This window comes from Crotalus tigris, unplaced genomic scaffold (genome assembly GCF_016545835.1).
Source record: "Crotalus tigris isolate CLP2741 ecotype Arizona unplaced genomic scaffold, ASM1654583v1 scf7180000024375.2447938, whole genome shotgun sequence".
NCBI lineage: Eukaryota > Metazoa > Chordata > Lepidosauria > Squamata > Viperidae > Crotalus > Crotalus tigris.
In genome coordinates, this window is record NW_024100545.1 from 413,818 (window position 1) to 427,091 (window position 13,274).

Here is a 13,274-nt window from a genome sequence, read left to right on the forward strand (position 1 = left end):
ACAGTTATATACAAGATTAAAACAACTTAGCTTTCGCTGGTCCTCTGCCAGCGTCCTCAGAGTGGGGCTTAGGGGGTGGGAAGTTCTTTTTATCCCCTTGCTGATCCAATTGCCTACTCATTGCCCTCGTGACAGGGCCACTCTTCCTGATTGCCTGTGACTGCCTTAACTGTTCCGCCCTCTCTTTTTTGCACTCTAACATTGTATTTTTCTGCTCCATCATCCTTGTGCTGTCTTTCCCTCCCTGCGCTGTTATCATTAACACACTCCTTAATCCCTCCTCTCTACCCAATGCAAGGTGCCTCCTCCGATTCGGCACTACACGAGTCCTGTTGGGCTGCTGGTCTGCCTGCTGTTTTTGCATTCCATTGCCAGTTCCTATCTCATCTACCTCCTCCAACTCCCTAGCCTGCCGATTCATACACCCTTTGTTGTCCATTCCTGTCATCCTCCCCCCCTTCCTTCAACCCTCCCACCTGTTGATTGACATATTGCTCCTGCCTTTCATCAACCATTCCTATTGATGTTCTCTTCCTCAATGTCTTTTCCTTCCTGATCTGCAGCTCTACCTGCTGTTCCTGTTTACCCTCCTCCCCCACTGTCCATCTTCCCCTCTCCAATGTCCTCCCCATAATCAACAAAAAGGGAGTATTGGCTTGCAACTAGTGAAGCCCCACCCCTATAATAGGACACAGGGAAACACTAGATTAAATCCTCTCTCCCCCAACATGACAAGAACGAATATCATCAAAGGAGAGGGGGATGTAAGATTACCAACGATTCCAGAAATCAACAACAGAAGGATAGAGAAGGGAATCCGAAGGAACGATGAGAAAGAACACAATGTCAGGGATGCATTCCGATCATCAGCTGATCAATTGGGGCCAGTGACGCAGTCCAAGAGCTGTGCGCAGACGTCGACTAAACCCATTTAAACCACCTTTGTTAGAATGGCCTTTTAGCCCTGATGATGTTGGGGAGTTCCCCCAATGAAAGCTTGGCAACCTTTTTAGCAAAGTAAAGTATTTTTTAGTAAAGTATTTTTACTTAAAATTCCCCCGGTGATTGTGTATTATTTATTTTATTTATAACTATGCCCGGGAGTCACATTTTTACCAACATTATTAAATATATATATATATATATATATATATATATATATATATATATATATATATATCCTTTATATCTGATTGGACTGGGAATTGGATGGAGAATCCATATTATGAGATGACATTTGAAAGTTGGGCAGCCCATTAAAGAATAAATAGATTTGCAATGTTAATTACATTTCCATTATTAGTTAATATGTAGCATAAAGTGTTCTCTTTGTAACATTGTTCACCCTCTCTTTGTTCCTTCATTTTATTCCAGAGTTGTCCTGTTCTATCAGATTATCCCAAAAAGCCTTTGCCTATTGTAAACAGTATCATCCCCCACCTACACTTTTTTGACAGACAAGCAGTAAATGAGAAGGAAAACACCTTTCGGGGATGGGGATTTTTAAAGGCACCCTCCTCTTTTCCATCAGCAGGTGGCACTCAAATAACATTATTTTGGTCTAACTATTTCATTGGAATCTCTTTCCCCTGACCTTTGAGATACATTTTGAGCAAAGAAAAGGAGTAATAAAAAGGGGCACCTGGAAAGGAATAATCTCAACGAAGCATACAGTATGGTTTTGTCTCCAATCTGAATAGGGAGGCAGTAAAACCATTGCTGAAATAACATAGCCATGAAATTTTCCTCTCTCATCTTCTATACAAGAAATGGAGTTAGATGCCTTTACTTATTCACAGGATTAAATATTCAGAACTCAACTTGCACTTGGATACCCCAAAATATGGTAGTAGCCCCATGCATAATTTGAGCTAATCTGAGCAATCAGTTGGATAAAACTCTTTGATCCTTGGATTTTAGGATGAGACGGAAATTTCCAGACCCTTTTAGAATAAATATCAATAGAATCCATGGGACACGTTAAATCTCCCATTGCAATCAATGATATATAAAAAGTTTACTCAGCATTATTTTTACTGCATTCAATGAGCTAATTTCCAGATAAGCACATATAAAGTTATAATTTTTCAATGTGACTTTTAATTCTATGTCTGTGTGTGTCCTCACAACTGGTAATATACAACATCAAAAAATCCACTGTGGCTTCATGTATCTCCTTCTGTAGCAAGTTTGGATGTGTCTCTCAATGCCTCTTCTAACATTCTTAAATTGTAAATGTTTAATGTTATAGAAGAATGAAAGAGAACTATCAATTTATTCTGTGATCACCTGTTGTATAACATAAATACAGAAAAAATGTTTTTGATCAACAAAACCTGGGACATGCAAGCTGTATAAATAAAATGGAAAAGCTACTGTGAACAATAAAAAGAAATCTTAGGAACTCAAGAATGCCAAGAGATAAATAAATGTCAGGAAACAAACTAGGGGAAAAATTACAACCATAAAAAAACCTTAAAATTGTTGAAAACTGAAAGCATCACTCTATGAAAAATCATTGCATTACTTAAGAAAAACAAACACAAACCCTAAAATGTAATTGAATCTCTATGTTTTTTTAACACAATGGGAAACAAAGTCAGAGAAATATAGATTAAGCAGAGCTGAATCTCTAACTCCTGGAACCTGATGTCTTTCTTTTTTTAATATTATGTATTGTTTTATCATAAAAAATAAAATAGAAAACAGAAAAACAAAATGAAACAAAAGTATACATTCAACACTAGCAACAAAAAATAAAAAAAATATTTATTATCTCAAACACTTAAAGAAGACTTTTGGATTATTTTTTTATATTATGTTTAACATAATGTAAAATAATGTAACATAATCTAGGAGGAGGAGGAAGAGGAGGAATAATTATTGTGTGAATGTGTGCTACTTGCTGCCTCAGTACTCTTTAAGGTGAGGGTAGGGTTTACTTAATTTTTTAAAAAACAGATTGTTTAGATTCTATATCTTACAAAGCTTGGTATAAAAGCAACGGACTTTATATGATGCAGTGGGTTCCAGCTGTGCCTCCCAGATGTTTATTACAAAGCATATATTCATATACATTCAACTTGATATCGTCTTGATTAGGACATGTTGTACTAAGACTGAACACAGAAATGGAAAGGATAATAAATTTATGGTATCAAAAGTAAAGAAAAAAAAGTTTGTACTTCAGCCCTTATTATCACTATTCACCTTTTGCCAAGACACAGTTATGTCCAGTGTTTCTTAGGTATGATAAGATAATAGGGAATGGGAAGAAAGTAAAATGCTCAGACTGTGATGATACAACTGGGCAATTCTGTCATGGAACACTAGATTTTCCAGAGAATATATTATCTATTCCGTGTAGAATGCCACTAGCATTTCCTGTTCTTGCCTGGTTCTTCTCAACTTACAAAATGCTAAAACGTTTTGCAATACATTTACATATATATTACATAATTGGTCAATACTTCTAGAACCAATGTCTGAACAATTATTATACTTATCCTATAAAAATAAACACATAAAGGAGTTTATAAATAAATAAACTCATAGAGATCATACAATCCAATGAAATGAACCTAAGTCAGTCTGGCCATCACAGAGTTGGAGATTCCACAGCTCTCACTAGTATTTAATCTATTTCAGATGTTTCAGGAAGTGAGAGAACTAGATAAAGGCAGCAATTGGTTGCTGAACAATGCAATGGAAAGTATTAGCTCCAGCTGAGGGGAAAAAAAGCTCCATTTTACACAACAAGTCTTGGGTAATGCTGGCCTGCACTGACATGTTGGGATTATTGGGTCTTTGTTCAGAAAGACAACTGTGTCTAAGTAACTTTATTTGACCTTTATGTTCAAATTACTCCTGAAGATCTTAACAAAGCATTCAAATTTGCTTTCAAACCTAGACCAAACAATGTGGTTTACAATGCCCAGACTGCATTGGGAAGTATTTGTTATGAAATTTGGAGCAAAGATTGAAGAGTTCCTTGTTTGGAAAACTGGGGATTTTGAAGCAGGAAAGAAGAGAGATCTTAATAAGGAGTAGTTTCCTCTTACCTCTTTTGTCATTGCCACGCCTCTCAATATACACATCTAGGAGTATCTCTTCCTTTAATTTCTCTTCTTACGTGATGGATCATTACCTTAAAGACTGATGAAACTGGAACATCTGCCCTTTGATCTACTATTAGCTGAAGCTGTTCCCATAATAAATTCGGCTCCCATCTAGGTTTTCCTGCTCATTTGCTGAGAGATCTGATTGAACACTGTTTTCTACCTATTGTAAATTGGACCTACTCTTTTCCAGTTGCTGGTATGTTCTTGAACAATTTTTTTATCCCAAGTAGCTTTAACAATCTGGTTTTCAATAACTTTCTTGGTCTTAGTCTTTTATTAGTTTTATAAGATAGTTGGGTTTTCTTTATATACTTTCTACAAAATAATTGTAATTGGCAACATGGGAACCGAGAAAAGTGCCAGCTTCAGCTAATATAAGGACAGTGCATCTGTTTAATACAAATGTATTCAATATCTTCTGTGAGATCTCTCAGGGAAGTATAAACTTTTATCAGTATCCTTTCAGCCTGAGCATGAAGGATATGCTTATCCTAGAGAAAGGATGACCCTCCCCTTGATTTCTTTAAAAATGTTCCATCTAGTAATCTGGGTGGAGTAAGAACAAAGTAGGTTTGTGAGTGATAATGAAATTTTGTCTTATATCCTTAATACTTCCTAAAGAGGAAATGGCTGCATTTCATGTTTGGTATTTCTAATTTGGAAAGCTGGGCAGATACTATTTACAAAGGGCATTTTCTTCTTTGGCATTGCTTACGAAATCCCACAGAATATTCTCAGTCATGGATCAAAGAAATACCATGGCATCTGATAGATAAGTGAAGATACCAACTTACAATCTCTTCAGTTAGTTCAAAGTTAGTTGAAATGGAGGCATCACAATTTATATTTTTCCTCATGTGGTTCTATAAAAAGTTTAAGTCTGTTTGATGAAATTATCATGGCACAGTTTACTTTCAAATAATCTCATTAATTTCTGGGGAACAGTTGTGTTGGCAAACGATAAAATTACATTCTCTTCTGCTACATTCCAATGACCGCCAGTCATATTGCAACTTCCTTAAGAAGGAGGAACTGCTCAAGGGAGCACAGCCTTTCCTCAAGAAATCTGTTTCTTAACACCACTTCTTTTTTTAAGAGAAGGCACTAATGCTAAACAATGTTTCATAGGAATGTGTTGATCTACTGGAAACAGCAGATACAGGAACATATTCTCCTTTAAAAGAAAAATGTGAGATATGATATAAAAGAAGATATATACAGATATAGGAGTCAATGAAGTTAGCAGTAGTTTTCTGATGGCCTATTGGTTAAAGTTTTGTTGACATTATATGACATCAACATTTGTATCTGAGTATCTGAGTATCTGAAAATATCTCATCTTCTCCTATTGTGGCTTTTCTATCCATCGAAGCTATCTTCACCATAATAGTATCTCTCTTCTGCTCTATGCAAGACAGTTAGCTTTGTAAAATTGTCCCCATCTGACATCTAGCACATGGCACGTAAAACAATAATTGGGAGAAGATTGCTAGTAGACCCACAAAGATTTTCCTCGAAGGTTGATGTATGAGGTGGTACCACTTCTCTTCCATTAAGTTTCTTACTGTTTTCTTATTGAACTAGGACAGTGATTCTCAACCTGTGGGTCGGGACCCCATTTGGGGTCGAACAACCATTTCACGGGGGTCGCCAAACAACACAGTCTGCCATTTTTTCCCCTTTTCCTTAGGTGTGCTACTCCCTTTTATTCTATTGGCTTTTGAAAGCCAATAGAATAGACTCTCTTGAATAGAGTCTAATTCTATTGGCTTTCAAAAGCCAATAGGAATTGTCCAGGCTGTCTCTTTCCTGCTGAGCCTGCCAAAAGCCCCATTCTGCAAACGGTGCTGCACCAGTTGAGTAGTCCTCGACTTACAACCGGTTGAGTAGTCCTCGACTTACAACCGGTTGGGGGTCGCGGCATTAAAAAGGTTGAGAACCACTGAACTAGGACATACTTAAGCTAGTTTTTATTGCTCTAAATCAGAAAAGGTATATTTGTAGAAGATAGCTCATGGTATACCATTGACATTTATTCATTTATTCTTTTTTTTCTCTTAAATTACACTATACTTTTCTTTTGGATAACTCAAGACAGCAGATGTCAAGATCAAAAGATCCTGTAATCCTTTAAACCAGAAAAGACAGCTCTTTGTTAATAGCACATTCAACTTTAGCATAGGAAGGTGTGTTTTTTCTGCTAAAGAGAATGAGCAGAGTATTTTCTTCTCTTCTAGCATATGTTGTGAAAATGACCAGTCTGATGTGCTTCAGATCTTACATGAATGTGGATCCTCTGTTAATAAAAGGAGTTTAATGTTTTTAGGCTTCAATGCAAGCCTAAAACCATGGTGCTGCTGGTGCTGCCACTTGAATGTATTAAAATTAATGCTGTTCTTCTAACTAAATTCTACAGAAATTAACCTTTTAATTTACATTACTACCTACATCACTTTCCAAAATCTGGTTTGAAGGCTTTTAGCAAAAAAAGTGTTAATTTATGCCCTATTAGATGAAATTTAAAAAAAAAAATCAAGCTGCCTGCTGTTAAAAAAATATTACAAAAAAAATATTCTCCTCTTGAGATTTCAGGGACACTTTGTAAATAATCTGATGGATTATTTCTAGCTCCTTTAAAGAGGGGGGAAAGGGTCCAATTATGGAAAATATTCATTAAAATCTCAATTGCAAAATATCAAAAGGCCACAACAGTGCTTAGTTCTGTTTTCTTGAAGTTCAGAGTATCTGTCAAAATCCAAGTGAGTTATAATCAAAGGTGATGTATGGTAACATCCTAAGATGATAGATGATTCAGAAAAATAATTTGGTTTTCAGTTACATGAATACTATTGCTATAAGTAGATTGCAGAAGTGGAGATGATGTTGATCTGTCATATCCAGCAACAAATATCATCAAAGGAGCTAGAAATAATCCATCAGAGTAAGGGTGTCAAACTGCCAGTTGCATCATATGGAGGCCGTGTCCACCCCAGCTCCAACAATGCAAAAAAGATGTGATATGTCGCGACAAGTCACATGACATGGCAAGTTTGACACCCGTGCATCAGAGCAAATCTATAATGTGAAAATTCATATCAGTTTGTTGTTGTTAATTGCGAAGTCATGTCCGACCCATCGCGACCCCATGGACAACGTTCCTCCAGGTCTTCCTGTCCTCTACCATTTTCTGGAGTCCACAGCATCGTACTTTCCTTTCACCACCAGATATATCCACAGCTGAGCGTCCTTTCGGCTTTGGCCCAGTCACTTCATTCTTTCTGGCGCTACTAATACTAGCCCTCTGCTCTTCCCCAGTAGCATATTGGACACCTTCCGACCTGAGGGGCTCATCTTCCAGCGTCATATCTTTTTGCCTTTTAGTACTGTCCATGGGGTTTTCATGGCAAAGATACTGGAGTGGTTTGCCATTTCCTTCTCAAGTGGATCACATTTTGTCAGAACTCTCTGCTATGACCTGTCCGTCTTGGGTGGCCCTGCACGGCATAGCTTATAGCTTCATTGAGTTACACAAGCCCCTTCGCCACGACAAGGCAGTAATCCATACAGGGGTCATATCAGTTAAAGCTGTATTATTATTTCAGGCAGAGGAATCTTGCTTTCAGTTGAATTTAATTATTTTTCTTACAGAAAATGTCATAAAATATTATGTACTAAGTGACTGGGTTGCAGTTTGGGCACTTGGTCTTTAAAAGGTTTGCCATCACTGGTATAAGGCCTCCTGCTTGAGCAGCGGGTAGCATTTGAAAACCTCCAAGGTCCCTTCCAACTCTGTTATTCTATGTTCTATGTTCTACTAAAAAAAATCTATTTTCAAAATCATATTGTACTAGTCAAAACATACTTGCAAACTAAAACATTTAATGCCTTATTTTCTACAAAGGGCAGAAGATTTATAAATCAAATCTTCACGTGACAAAGGAAGCAACAACTGCACAATTTAATTTAGATTGGAATATTAGTGTATTAAATGTAAAAAATGTCCACATACACACACAAAAATTGATCACAAAGGCCAATGAAGTGAAAAAAATAAATTAGAGAAGGAGGGCTGAGTATCTAATAAGAAAAAAAGCAAGTGCCAATTCTTATTTTATCTCAGACTCTGGTATCTGGAATTCAAAGCCAGGATAGATTGAGGGGTGAAGGGTTTTGGAGTCGTAAAATCTTCATTTGTTTCTTTTGATATTCTGCTTGTGTGTTTATAACTCTCTCCTGAATATGAGACATGAACTCTTAACTAAATATAAATTGAGAAGAAAATAAAAGGAGAGCTCATGCTGAATACTCTTCAGCTGCCTAAATTGATTGGCTAAACCCCTGCTTATGGATATGTTATGTTCTCCTGGCCACTTTCCTTCGTGACCAGAGGCAAGCTCACCTGACCAATAACCAGCCAAGACACAGTAAAGGCCTTTTGTTTTGTTTATTGCAATAAGCAGGGAGAAAAGCTATCAAAGCTTGGTTCACTCCAAAGTTCCAACCCAAAATATTCCCTTCTTTATACAGCCCTGTCCCGGCCATCACATCCCTCCTCTTTCCCCATTGGCTGAAGTACTATGAGGTTACACTCTTTCCAACCGCCTCCTACCTATTTCCTGTACATTAATAATATAAACTATTAGACATATTCAATTTTTGGTTTTGAGTTCTGGGCCCCTTAGAACAATAGATTCTTTCCTGTTTTTCAGTTTAGTTAAGTTTTCCTGGCTAGCTATTTCCTCTTGCAGATGTTTTTATAGCTTGTCTTCTTCCTTTCCCACTCTAAGACCCAGCTAATTTTTACCTATGTATTTATCTTACATCCTGCCTTTATGCTATTCTTTCCTGTTTCCCAGCCATTATAGTTTTTGGTAAGCTTGTTTGTCCAGGTAGTAAGTTTTCCCTTTTGCAAATTCAATTTTAAATTTCTCTTTCAATATTAAATTTTGAAGACCTTTCCTTTACTTCTATCAGATAGGAAGGCATAAAAAGATTTGATATACCTGTAATATTTGAGAGGGATTAGTGCACAAATACTTAATGGTTTACATGATAAAGTGAATACTGTACCATGCTAAATATGAAGACCTTTTGCAACAATTTTATCAGTTTTAAATTGTGCATTTTATTAAAAGAGTGTTTACCTTAGCAAATGATTTTTTAAAGAAATAGTGTTCATTAAAAAACCTACAGAAACATGTCTTTGAGAGTGTTCTTCAAAAAAACTCTTAAGTGTGAGTAGAAACTGTTCAGCTTAAAACATACATAAGAGATTTCTGAGTACTTAACAAGTAACAATCTGGAAAAGAAAACACATATATTATACCTTTGACAATTTCCTTGTAACAGCCATTGAGCTTAGACATAAGATGTAATATCTGAGAGAAATGTAACCTATTTGGCAGGATTGTCCAGACAGGAGAAGACTTCTCCCACACTTTCTTTGGCTTTAGTTATATTACCATGTTCGATTGGATTTCTCTCGTTTGGGCTTGAGATAGAATGTGTACTGGAGTGAAGCAAAAATAAATATGCAAGCAAAGAAAATGATAAAATAGAGTAAGACATTCTCTCTGATGCTGCCATGCTGATAGGTGTGTAAATGAGGATCTGAGAATATCTGCATAACTGATTTTTGCATTCTGACAATGATTCTAATATAAGAGGATCTGTAACTTGAGTTCCCAGGCTCAACTTAATCAAGACAAGAAAATTTAACAAGACAGAGCAAATAACCAAGGCCCAAGGTAAAAATCAAATATAATTCCAAAATAGCATTCACAAATCAAAGCTTCAGCAGCATCTTCTCTGCATACATGAAAATACTTATTTTAAGGGATACTTAAATGATGTATCTACCTCGTTAGACCAATAGAAAGGCATGGATTCTAGCCTTACAAAAGTTTGAGAATAATCAAGTAATCTGTCTTTCTAGCATACCCTTCCTTACCTGTAGTTAATGACAGTTTAAGGGAACCTGGAAAGTATAAGTATCAGGGTAATTGAATATTTTTTACTATACTCAGTGTGAATATTCACAGTGTTTATTATTTGACTATTTTCTTGTCTGCCCAAAAAGCACAAGTTTTTAACTAATAGTTGTTTTTTCTATATATCGAGAGCTAACAAAACAATCCTGACAAATACAATATATAAACCAAACTGTTGTAGACTACTTTACCTAATAATTAAAAGGAAAAGGTGTTGCTTTTCATCAGGGGTGTCAAACTCACAATGTCACGTGACGTGTTGCGACATATTGCAACTTTTTTGCCATTGCAATAGGGTGGGCAATGGGGTGGGGTGTGCGCGGTTTCGCTATGATGCATCCAGCCCGGGGGCTGGCAGTTTGACACCCCTGCTCTACATTCTACAAAAACTGCAAAACAAATTGAAATGCAAAACAATTGATGATATACAATTATGTGCTCCAAATGTAGAATATTGAAAAAAAGAAACAAGTTTTTCCATCAGAGAACTAAAACTCTGAAGCCCTACAGAAAAACCAAAACTGATGAGTTACTGTAAAACTTCAGCTTTGAACACACAAAAGATTGCAAATATTAAACTGTCCCCTTCTGTTTATACCAAAGAGGATTATTCTTTTTAAATAAAATCTACCCTTCCTCCAAACAAAGGAAGAGTAGGAGACATTGTTTCGGTTTCTAAACTGCCAAACATATTTTTTAAAAATGTGTCAATCATTCATTAAACCAATACCAGATAGTTTGAAAATCAAAACTTCCACACTGCAGTCATTAAGATAAAGTTGAAATAGACTTGGAGCAAGGATGAATTTGGAAATAAAGGGTTGCTCAAATTACCTCTACAATGAATCAGCTGTATTATTGTATTCCACTGAAGATACTACCTAGCCTGGTAACGAAATATCCGGAAACCAACCCGGAAAACAAACCTTCATCCTCATCTTACACCCGAGCTACAGACATTGGCCACTATTGCAAACAATCAGTAATTAATACAACTATCTCTTGTCCATAGAACATTGTTCAACTTCCTGCACAAACTTTTCCTGGGAACAGAATCAAAGGCAGATTTCAAATCCAGGAAGGCTGTTACCAGAAGCTAGGATATTGCTCAGCTAGGTGGCTCAGTACAGTATTCTAATGTGCTCTATCCTCCCTGAAGGTTACCTATAATCTAGCATCTGGTTAGCCCTTCTCCAAATTATAGTTTCCTACTCAAATAGCTGGCAATTATTGAAAGCAAGCTAATAGACCTATAATTTGCAGAGCTGACCTCCTCACCTTAGTTATAGGTAATAGCAGCTTGAAACTAAGTCATAGGTAAGTAGCTTGTTCTATTAATTTGTATTTAAAATTTGAGGCTGCCAGAATAAGTATCTATAGCAACTTACATACTTTTAGTTCCTACAGAATTATATAATCAAGCCCAGGAGCTTTCTTAGGATTCAGCAAAATGGATTAAGTTCCTATCTCAGAATGAGCTATTGGAAAGTCGGAAAGTCAGGTATGTTTAAATTCAAGAGTCCTGTAGATAGCAATAGCTTATTCTATTTTTCAGTGAAATTGCTTTTCCGTTAGAGCAATGTTTCTCACCCTTGACAATTTTAAGATATGTGGGCTTCAACTCCCAGATTTCCCAACCAGCATACTACCTGGAGAGTTCTGGGAGTTGAAGTCCACATATTTTAACTTGCCAAGGTTGAGAAATGCTGCATTAGAGAATAGAGGGAAATCCACTGAATATCAGAATGATTTAATGACACTGTTCAAAGAGGAGGAAATCCAATATCTCTGCAGGTCCTGCAAGACAAGACTCTTCCTTCCTTCCACCCTTAATCATTATAGATTTACATATTTTATTTTGATAGTAATGTTGGTGAGCTAGACTAGATCATGTCTATGGTGATTATGAACTGTATTTTGGGCCTTGTGGAATCTTTAATCAAGCCAGGTTTGAGAAAATTTGTTTTTTAAGTAAATTCTTCCATCTGCATTCCAAACATCCTGCAACATACAGCTATGAAGTATGCATTGGCATATCTACATAGAGCAGATCTAATATTGTTAGCCTCTATTGCTGCTGCTTTGAGAATTAGAATCTGGGGAGAAACAAACAAAAAAGTATGTTTGGTCTGCATAGCTTCAGATTGCTGTACTTTATTATATCTGTAAATAGGAGGATTCTGAGGGTTAAGAGACAGCAAGAATCAGCTAAACAGGCTGAGTATGAAACTTTCTGTTTAAAAGTTTAGTGAAAAGTTGCCAATTGCAAAACAAAACAAGAAACAAGAAAGCCCCTTGCAGAGGCTAAAATGTAGCTGACTATACATGAACTCTCACTTGAAATAAATTTGTATTTTTCAGATAACCAAAATAAGGATTTAGTGTGAACAATAAAACAGTGGAATGGCTTATCTTCAGAAGTTGTGGGTGCTCCATCACTAAAGGCTTTTAAAAAGAGACTGGACAGTCATTTGTCTGAAATGGTATAGGACAGGGGTAGGCCAGCTTGGCTCTTTTATGACTCGTGGACTTCAACTCCCAGAATTCCTGGCTCAGGAATTCTGGGAGTTGAAGTCCACGAGTCATAAAAGAGCCAAGGTTGCCTACCCCTGGTATAGGGTCCCCTGTTTGAACAGGGGGTTGGACTAGAAGACCTCCAAGGTCTTTCCAAGTTTGTTATTCGGTTAAATTCTGTTAAGAAATCTATTAGTAAACAGTAAGTTGAGGCAATCTATCATCCAAAGCAGGCCAATACTGGGAAAAACAATAATGTTGAGATTTTTAGAAGAAAAACAAGCAAACAAAGGAACAAACAAAACCCCTCATATTCATGGGTAGACAAAGCATCAGAAAAGAAAAGATCACAACTGTTGTGTCCTGAGCCTGCAAAAGCAGGCTTGGGACGTTGCTATAGTCCCGGGCTGTTGCAAGCTGCCCGGGACCAGACTAAGTGGTACCAGCCTGCGCACATGCGCAAGGTGCTAAAGCGCACCATTTTCTCATTGTAACCTTTTTGCCCAGGAATCTATATAATCAGAGAGAGGCCTGCAAGCCTCTGAGTTGTGTTGGAGTGAGCAGAAGAAGAATAAAGGATTGTTGACTACAGAATGCGTGCTCTTCTTTCGCCATTAATTCGAGGATTTAACAACAATCATGGCCTATT

At 36.8% G+C, this 13,274-nt stretch overlaps 1 protein-coding gene across 3 annotated transcripts in view; it reads left to right on the plus strand.

The window, feature by feature from the left end:
- The first annotated feature begins 4,185 nt into the window (after nt 1-4,185).
- SLC13A1 (solute carrier family 13 member 1) overlaps nt 4,186-13,274 on the plus strand; it is a 76,940-nt gene continuing 67,851 nt past the window's right edge. For 2 of the 3 annotated variants that reach the window (XM_039328332.1, XM_039328335.1), the window contains exon 1: nt 4,186-4,317. The gene's annotated coding sequence lies outside the window, so the exon portion shown is untranslated. The remainder of the gene's footprint in view (nt 4,318-13,274) is intronic. The other variant, XM_039328333.1, reaches the window with a different exon arrangement.